Source organism: Schistocerca cancellata, chromosome 2, assembly GCF_023864275.1.
Source record: "Schistocerca cancellata isolate TAMUIC-IGC-003103 chromosome 2, iqSchCanc2.1, whole genome shotgun sequence".
Taxonomy (NCBI): domain Eukaryota; kingdom Metazoa; phylum Arthropoda; class Insecta; order Orthoptera; family Acrididae; genus Schistocerca; species Schistocerca cancellata.
Genome location: NC_064627.1, coordinates 637,306,366 through 637,315,989, shown reverse-complemented (window position 1 = coordinate 637,315,989; position 9,624 = coordinate 637,306,366).

Here is a 9,624-nt window from a genome sequence, read left to right as displayed (position 1 = left end):
TGACAAGATAAAGAAGTTCAATTCGGCGACTACGCTGTAAGTAATATAGTAGTCTTGTTGATATTCTCTCCGTAATGACGATTCGAAAACCTCACACCATGTATTTTTAATGCGAAAGGTGTCGCAGCAAAATTGACTGAGTTGAGCGACTTCATTACTAGGCATAAAGTGGACGTACTGTTTCTTAACGAGGTTCACCGGAGAGCTACGCAGCCTTTCAAGCCCAGAAACATGGTAGGGTACCGGACCGATAGAGTTAACAGGCATGGGGATGGCACTGCCATATTCCTTTAAAACTCGATGTCCCACTCGGTTGAAATATTGCCACAGATGAACACGTTGGAGGACACTGCGGTGACTTCCAAAACGACGTATGGAAACGTCACTTTAGTGGCTGGCTATATGCGTCCCCAAGACCCAATTGACGAAAATGATATTTTTGCATTTTCGATAAAGTAATAATGTACGGAGACGTAAAAGCTAAATATATTACTTGGAACTCGTGGCGGAGCAACCAAAAGGTACGGCATTATACGCAACAGAATACGTGCCATAACATTTGGATCACTGGAAGCAATTCCTATTCCTCGAAATAGAAACCACCATCCAGACAGCTATAGTTAAAAATCTTAGAATCGCTCTTCAACTCAGGACAGTAATTGACCTAACGTCCGACCACGACTCTGTCTCAGGCCGCTTGACAAAGGTACACGATCCCCCGCCGACTCCGTCCCAAAACACCACAAACAGGGAGCAGTTTGAGGCAGAAGGCATATCTCATGCATATGTAAGACCCACCATAGTTGTGTCTGCCGCTGCAGAGATTGACAACGCCACTAACAGCCTTACGCAACAAATTAAGATAGCGTGGAAAAGGGCAACAATCACAACAACATCTGTCACACTGTTTATAGAGTAATTTTCCCCACTGGTTCGAGGCTTGAAAACGCTCTAAAATAGGGCCCGAAAACGGCGGAAACGTTTCCGAAATCCTGTGCACAAAAGAGAAACGAACAGAATCACAAATACTGGAAAATGATAAGAGCCTTACTCGATCCAAACCTCCCAAGACAGCTCTCTAACGTGGTGCTGGGCCTACTTTGACCCACTGCATAGGGCAGAACTGTTTGCGGAAACATATTAACGCAGAACACACTGATCGAACGCCACTTTCACTTACAGGAGGAAGAGGTTTCAGAGAGTCACACAGGTTGAAAGAGAGATCTGGCCGGCTGTTCCGATCAACCAGTCACAAAACCTACACCGGCAGAGCTAAAGAAACTAGTTAGGAACCTCGGCACAAATTCAGCACCAGGGCCCGATGGAATATCTAACGAACAGCTTAACCCCGGGAAACCACTGGTGCTGTTAACATGAATCTTCAACAGTTGTTTGTTGCTAAATTATTTCCCAGACACGTGGAAGACGTCAATAATTGTTCCTGTTCCAAAACTAGAGAAAGAGCTGAGATTGCTGACAAACCACCGACCAATCAGCTTGCTACGCCAGTGTTCCTCAACGTAGAGAAAGCCTATGGAAAAGTATGTAAGGCCAAACTGACCATAGAACTACGCGATTTCGCTGTCATACCAGATTGCCTGACCAGGATAATCGACGGTTTTATCACAGACAGGCTAGCTACTCTCCGTAAAAGTTGAGGGCGAAAGGTCAAGCACAAAATATCTCCAGCAAGGAATACCGGGAGTCGGTCCTATTACCAACACTGTTCATACTGTATGTAAACGATTTATCTACCACACCAAACACGGTAACCGCTGATGATAAGGCCTTACTTACAACTATCAAAAGATGAACGCTGCCATAATCAGACTGGAACGCCAAAAGAGACTCGTAGAAGAGTGGGCACACATAAACATCTTCAAGCTTAGCGCCGAGAAGGCGAACGCCATAATATTTGTGGAAACGACCTAACATTAGAGCCAGGCTAATAGTGAATAACATGGGAATTCAATTGTCGGATAACGTTCGCTACCTTGGTGTAATTTTGGACAGCAAATTACTGTTTAATATCCACATACATATTAAAGGAGACAAAACGATTCGATTACTACATAAACTCTGCCCCTTATTGTCGAGCACTCAGACGAATACAACGAAAATATTGAGATTTTGCAAAAAACTGTAGTGCCAGGAATGGCCTACGGCCGTTCCTCATGGGGGACGGCGTGCATGATCGACATCAGCATGCTCCAGACAGTACAAAATAGATGTTTCAGACTTATTCTACGAGCACCACACTGGCGCGGTGCGAATCCAAGATCTACAGGCTGAACTAGAGGTTGACACGATTCAGGAATTCATCAGACATCATACCAGAAAGCTGCTAAATAAATTGGAAATACTTAGACCCACAACAAGACACCTTGAATACACGGGTGCAGTAAACCCAAAACCAACGCACAGAGTACGCGCCCCCAGAGCTATAACTGAAGACCCGATGTAATTTTATAATGCCTCATCTGTGCAAGAGTGCTTTAGTGTCAGTCAATTGAACTGTGCATTTCAAATAATGTGGATTAATGACATAGTATCTCGTCACGTGAACGTGCATTGTTAAACAATTCAATATCTAACAAGCATCAGTGGAATGCTATTTATATGGACATAATTTGTTACACAAGGTGCTTTCTAATTGTATTGTTTTTGTTTGTGACAAACCTGGTCTTATTTTTATAAAACCTGTGGTGAATGTGTTACATATTGCCCACAATAATGTCAATATGGTGCGTGTGATACAGTCATAATGGAAGATGAGGAGATGACCGTCTTAGCTGTTGTAACCGGTCATCAGGAATAAATAATACTGAATGCGATCCTGTGCTATTAAAAGTTTGTTCAGACCAAATACAAGCCGCTCCTTCCAGTCTCTAATTATGAGAAATTACAACTATACTTACACTCTATGTTTAGAAGAAAAAAAAACACCTTGAACGATTAGAGATAGGATTTTCATGTTCACAGGTCATATACATTAGTATGTTCTACAGAAATTATTAGCATTTAGAACCATGTCGGCCAGCTGGTTCTGAGTCAACTTCGATATCGCGGCGCAACACCACCTACAGGTAAAATGTAACTGTGGCTCTCGTTGTTGGTACAAATCGAAGGTTGATCAGTGCGACTTGAGCAGACGTGCAGGATGCCTCGCAGACGTATGCCCGAACCGTACCGTCAAATCGAAGAATTTGAAAGAGTGCACATTATTGGAATGAGAGAATATGATGCATCCATCCAGGAAATTGCTAATCGTGTGGGACAAGGAGCAACGAGTGTATGCAGAATGGTTCACGGAAGGCCTAAAGCACGACCCCCTCAGAGGTCGACACCTCATCCAAATGGCACTGCAGGAGAGATCTGCGTCCTCTTCGGCTCTGGCGCAATAATGGAACAGAGTAATACAGCGTACACTATCAGCGGTGACAGTCCGTCGCCGTTTATGACGGCATGGGTTACATGCACATCGTTCACTACTCCGCCTGCAATTGACGCATGTGCATAAACATGCTAGACGGCAATGGTGTATGGAACGGCGTCACTGGGGACAGGAATGACACCAGATAGCGTTTTCGGACGAATCCAGGTTCTGTTTGTTTGAAAATGATGGGCATATTTTTGTTCGCCGCAGACAGAGGGAGCGGCATCACAGTGACTGCATTCACACAATACATACAGCGTCAGCTGAAGGCCTTATGGTGTGGGGTGCTATTAGGTACAACCACAAATTACAGCTGGGTTGTGTGTCCAGGCCATTGCGACCGGTGTGATCTACGTGAATGACATCCTCCGACCCGTAGCCATACCCTTCCTGCACAATACCCCAGATGCCATTTGCCAGCAAGACAATGCACGACCACATGTTGCTGCACGAACTCGTACCTTCTTGGTGTCTCATGTACTGATGTAATGATGTTCAATACACTGTCCTGTCACCAATATAAATATCTGCACTTACAGTCCTAACATCCTGTATACTGACTCTGCAAATCCAGTGCATCAATTTCTGTACATTTTCGAGTACCGCGTTTTAATAAAATTTTTGGTTTGTATGTTCATACGCACTTTTTAGTATGATTAACTTAATACACAACGTTGATCTACATTATGACGAGTATTTCCTTCTCAGACTTTGTTTGTTTTGTTACTGTGTAGCTGTCCCACTACATGACTGTTGATTGGTCCAATTGGAAGCTGTGCTAATGGTGAATTCGGAAACTCCTTAAAAAGGACATTGTTGTAGATAATGACTAAGTGAATCTTATTCGCTGAAATTATTACCAGGTCAGTTTTAGCTCAATTTAATGTGAAAATAATTCACAATAATGAACATCCTTCTCGTGATGACTGATTCGGTTGCCAGGCTGCCATAGTGACAGCCTATTACTACGACAGTGGCAGATTATTAACTGCAGGCAATGTACTAGGATCTTACACGTGAAAAGGCTGCAGATAGCATTGGGTGAACTGATACGTAAGATGCTCCAGCGATGGATATGGTCCAGAAAATGTTTGTTGTGCAAGAGCTATGTCGACTCCAGTGAGGTGGCCCGCTGGGCTAGTTATTCGATTGAGGATCCATGACGCGAACAGAGTTTTGTGACTAGGAGTGTAATACAAACTCATAATGGTGGTCTTCGAACCACGCACGTGTACTGCGAGCTGTATGACACATTGCATTGTCTTGCTGGTATATGCCGCCTTTCCGAGGAAAGACAAATTTAGGGGTAGACATGATCCTTAAGGATACACTCATATTTCCGTTGATGCTTTGTGCCTTCCTTACAGGGAATGCCACGAAAAATACGTCACGCCATAATGCTCTCTCCTTAATTCCCTTCAGACTTTTCAAGCCGTACAGGCAAACGGCCACGTGTCCGATGGAGCGTAAAACCTGATGCATCAGCAAAGACCAAATGTCGCCTGTCAGTGGACGTTTTGTTTCGGTATTGGCGCGCAAATTCTAGTCTTCGTCGGCGATGAAGAGCGGTTCAGTATATTTGAATGAACCAAGCGTCTGCTGCCGAAGCCCATACACAGAAACGTTTACTGAACGGTTGTTGAGAAAACTGTTGCTATCCCCTTAGTTCATCTGGGCTGTCAATTGCTGGACAATTGCACGTCCGTTCGCCCGTGCACATCTCTGCCGCCATCGTTCACCACACCTATGGCTCTTGATGAGCCACAATTGCCTCGGCACCAGTTTTGGATAGGACAGTTATCTTATGCGCGGTACATTATGACTACGGCCGCACGCTAACGTTTTACAAAGCCGTTTCACAAATGCTTCGACCCTTGTCACGAAAGCCAATGATGATGCCCTTTTGAACTTTTGATAAATCGCTTTGTTTCCGCATTTCACTGTTTTCCGCGTCCCCCGACAAGCTTTATATACCCTCTACCGCTAATGCTGTCACCTAGTGGCTGTGAGTGGTTATTGCACGTTAGCATCGAACGCAGGCGGTGGTCTTATTAATGCGACTGGAGGACCGTGTGTCACACTGTGCTCCTCTTACCACAAAAACAGTTGTTCCACAGCTAAATAATCAACTCCAGTGCTGCTAGTTGCTAAAATATCTGTACGTTGCTATGGGCGGCACAATGGCACACTCATCTTCTGTCATGACTCAAACACTCTGACCGAACACGCTGAGCTACCGTACCGGCATTCATCTGAGCCACCGGCGACACAAAGGATAGTGCGACTGCAGGGAGTTATCTCTGGCACACCTCCCGTGAGACACATTCCAAACTTATTGTCACATTATACTCATTATTCGCGGCTTTTTGCCTATTTCCGTAGGAGTTCCGGCACTGTTTGTGCATCCGCACAGAAGAAGAAGATGGTCATATGGCCGGTGAGACATATATATATAGTATCTGTTCTTTCGGACATGTCGCAAAAACAGATACCATCTTCATACATAAATATTTGAACAGTTTTGCGACTCACAGACGTAGTACTGGACTCGTGAGTCCTCACCATGTCCGGAGGCTCAGTCCTTTAGATCGAAAGACTCGTTGCGTTCTATAAGTTTCGATAAAAATTAATTACGCGACTTTTAGAACGAAACTGACCAACAAAAAATACTGAAAATTCGCCATTCTGGAACCGGAGTCCCTAGATTATTAATTGTACTGCAAGCCCGACTGAAGTAATGAAAAAGTTTCCCCGTTCAGCATGTGCCTTACAAAGAAAGAAATACGGTTCTGGAGCACTCGCCGGTCTTTCATAACGGGCTGATCAAAGACGAACGCCCGCCAGAGTTTGAAGAGCGGCCGTGGCCGTGGCGGCTGCGTGCCAAGGGCCCGCTGCGCCCCGGCCGTTCTGCGCTCCCAGACGGGCGGCCGCCCCGTTTGTCCCCATTAGGCGCGCCGGCTATGAGTCGCGCTTATGCGCTGCGCCACTCATTTGTCAGCCGGCTAATTGCTTTATTTTCTCTCGGGCACGCGGAACGGTCGACACGAGCGCTCTCCGTGCGGCGAATTCTGGCGTAACGCTCCGTTCGAGGGCGCAGCCGGCATTCATCAGCCTTAGCAGCCTCCGCTCTACTTGGCAAGCGCAGACACACACAGGCACCAGACGGCTCTCCTCCGAGCGGGCTGCGTGGTGAGTACAACTTGCAAGTAATGCCAACTAGAAAAGAGTGAGCCCAATGCAATGATGGCCATAACAAGTTTCTTAGCAGTAGTTTGAAGATACGTTATTACCAGGGTTGGAACTTTAATAGTGGCATCTATTTATTTACAGCTCGTACAAAATAGACAAGAGTTTCAGAGTTTCACTGACCTCCAAAGTACTCACCAGCATTGTGTTTAACCTGTTGCCAGCGCTGTGGAAATCGTAGGATACTCTTAGCAGTGCCACTTGTGTTGACAGTTCGAAGGGCGCGGTCTATTGCCCGACGTATTTGTAGCAAAAAATGGTTCAAATGGCTCTGAGCACTATGAGACTTAACATCTGAGCTCATCAGTCCCCTAGAACTTATACTACTTAAACCTAATTAACCTAAGGACATCACACACATTCATGCCCGAGGCAGGATTCGAACCTGCGGCTGTAGCGGGTGGCGCGGTTCCAGACTGAAGCGCCTAGAACCGCTCGGCCACAACGGCCGGCGAATTTGTAGCAGTTCTGAAGCGAATGCCGTGAAGTGTTTCCTTCAGTTTAGAAATCGAGTCGAACTTACGGGAGCTTAAGTCAGGTGAGTGCAGTAGGTGGTACAGCACTTAGCAGCCCCATCAGTCAAACAAACTACAGCTTGCACTGTATTTGCTTGAGAATTGTCCTGCAAAATGGTGGTCAGGTCCTTCAGAAAGTGTCGTCACTTCTGTCTCTCTGCTGTTCATTTTTGGAACACAACCTACGACGAGCTTAGTGACAATGTTTAGGAAAATAGGGATCGTACCACACTGCTGAAAACCGCAAATGTATTATCCTCTCTTCTGTCGCATAATGTAAACAGCAGAAAATGAGACAAATACATCTGAAATTTTTCTAAGATACACGTTCGCGGTCGAATCCGCTGGTAGAGGGTACATCTACATCTACATCTTCAAGCCCACCCAACGGTGTGTGGCGGAGGGCACTTTACGTGCCACTGTCATCACCTCCGTTTCCTGTTCCAGTCTTGCCGGCCGCGGTGGTCTAGTGGTTCTTGGCGCGCAGTCCGGAACCGCGGGACTGCTACGGTCGCAGGTTCGAATTCTGCCTCGGGCATGGATGTGTGTGATGTCCTTAGGTTAGTTAGGTTTAAGTAGTTCTAAGTTCTAGGGGACTGATGACCACAGCAGTTGAGTCCCATAGTGCTCAGAGCCATTTGATCCTGTTCCAGTCGCGTATGGTTCGCGGGAAGAACGACTGCCGGAAAGCCTCCATGCGCGCTCGAATCTCTCTAATTTTACATTCGTGATCTCTTCGGGAGGTATAAGTAGGGGCAAGCAACATATTCAATACCTCATCCAGAAACGCACCCTCTCGAAACCTGCACAGCAACCTACACCGCGATGCAGAGCGCCTCTCTTGCAGAGTCTGTCATTTGAGTTTGCCAAACATCTCCGTAACGCTATCACGCTTACCAAATAACCATGTGACGAAACGCGTACACAGTATTATAGAAACATATGTGTGTATGCTCGACCTGTCTTCATAAACCACTGGATCGACTTCCTTTAAACTTGGTACACATATCAGTATCTGCAAAGAAACATTTTGGTGGTAAGAATCACCTAGCTTGCATGAGGATGAGAGTGGGGCGAATATATATAAGTCACAAAATCCTGCAACTATTCCAGTCAAATTCTGTATATACATGACTCATTAAGGAACTGAAATAGCCCTCCTATCGTTACGAGTGACGATGGGAGGAGGTGAACCGTAAAAACTTGCGAATGTAGCTTCTTGCCATTTCTTTCGTGTAATTAATTGAGTTGGAATACTTTACAAGTATGCAATAAGCTCTTTTTTTATATGTGTTCTTCAGTGCATCAAGCAGGTCGCAAGAATGAGCACTGAGACAAGACAATAATTTTGTCAGCGTGTTTCGGGCTAAAGTTAATGCTACGCGGCTGAATAACTCAGATGCACCTAGGTCAGCTCTAAAGTCGCATTGTGTAAAACAGCAGAAAATCAGACAGTGCAAGCTCGAAATATTCTTTATTTCTGTACGCGGGCGTAGCCGCTTTCAAGAAGCTAGCACGTAAAATGTTTGTATTTTATTGCAACTAACATGGAATGAATACACGATGCCTCAAACAGTAAGGATAAAATACATACAGATGGGAGGAGATCCTAAACTCAGTACGCCCACGTAAGGAAGAAATAGTCAGAACAAATATTCTGTTTTTATATAAACCTACCCACTACAGCCACCGCTGAAGCTATTACCTACGGCTGTAACGGCGACCGGAACAGTCGCAGGGTTGAAGTGGCGGAAATGCGGCGGGACCCGCGGAGCGGCCCGCGCACAACAACACAACGGGAGAGGACGGACACGACCAACGAAGGACCTTACGACGACAACAACAACAACGGAACAACAGAGTCAAGAAAAACAAACAAGACAACCACGTCCACTCGTAAAGAAAACACGAAAGTAAATACGCTGTCTAATGCGAGGCGATATGTCCTAAGACGTACGCAAGGTTACACTGGCAGGCTAAGCTTTTTTTTTTAATACATACATAAGGAGATAAAAAAGGAGAACATAAAACAGAGTAAGGGGAGAAAATGGAGGTAAAAAGACATGGACATGTAGACGTTCATGGGGGACAGTTAAAAAAGTCACCAGAAAGTTAAAAAACACAGTTGGCGATTCTTAAAACACAGAGAAGACACTGGATGCTCATGCATAGGTTAAAAGTTGGCCACAGTATTAAAAACACTCCGAAACAACACACTTAAAACCCACTTGGAGACCACACGACGAAGAATAAAACGGCCGGCCGCGGTGGTCTAGCGGTTCTGGCGCTGCAGTCCGGAACCGCGGGACTGCTACGGTCGCAGGTTCGAATCCTGCCTTGGGCATGGGTGTGTGTGATGTCCTTAGGTTAGTTATGTTTAAGTAGTTCTAAGTTCTAGGGGACTTATGACCTAAGATGTTGAGTCCC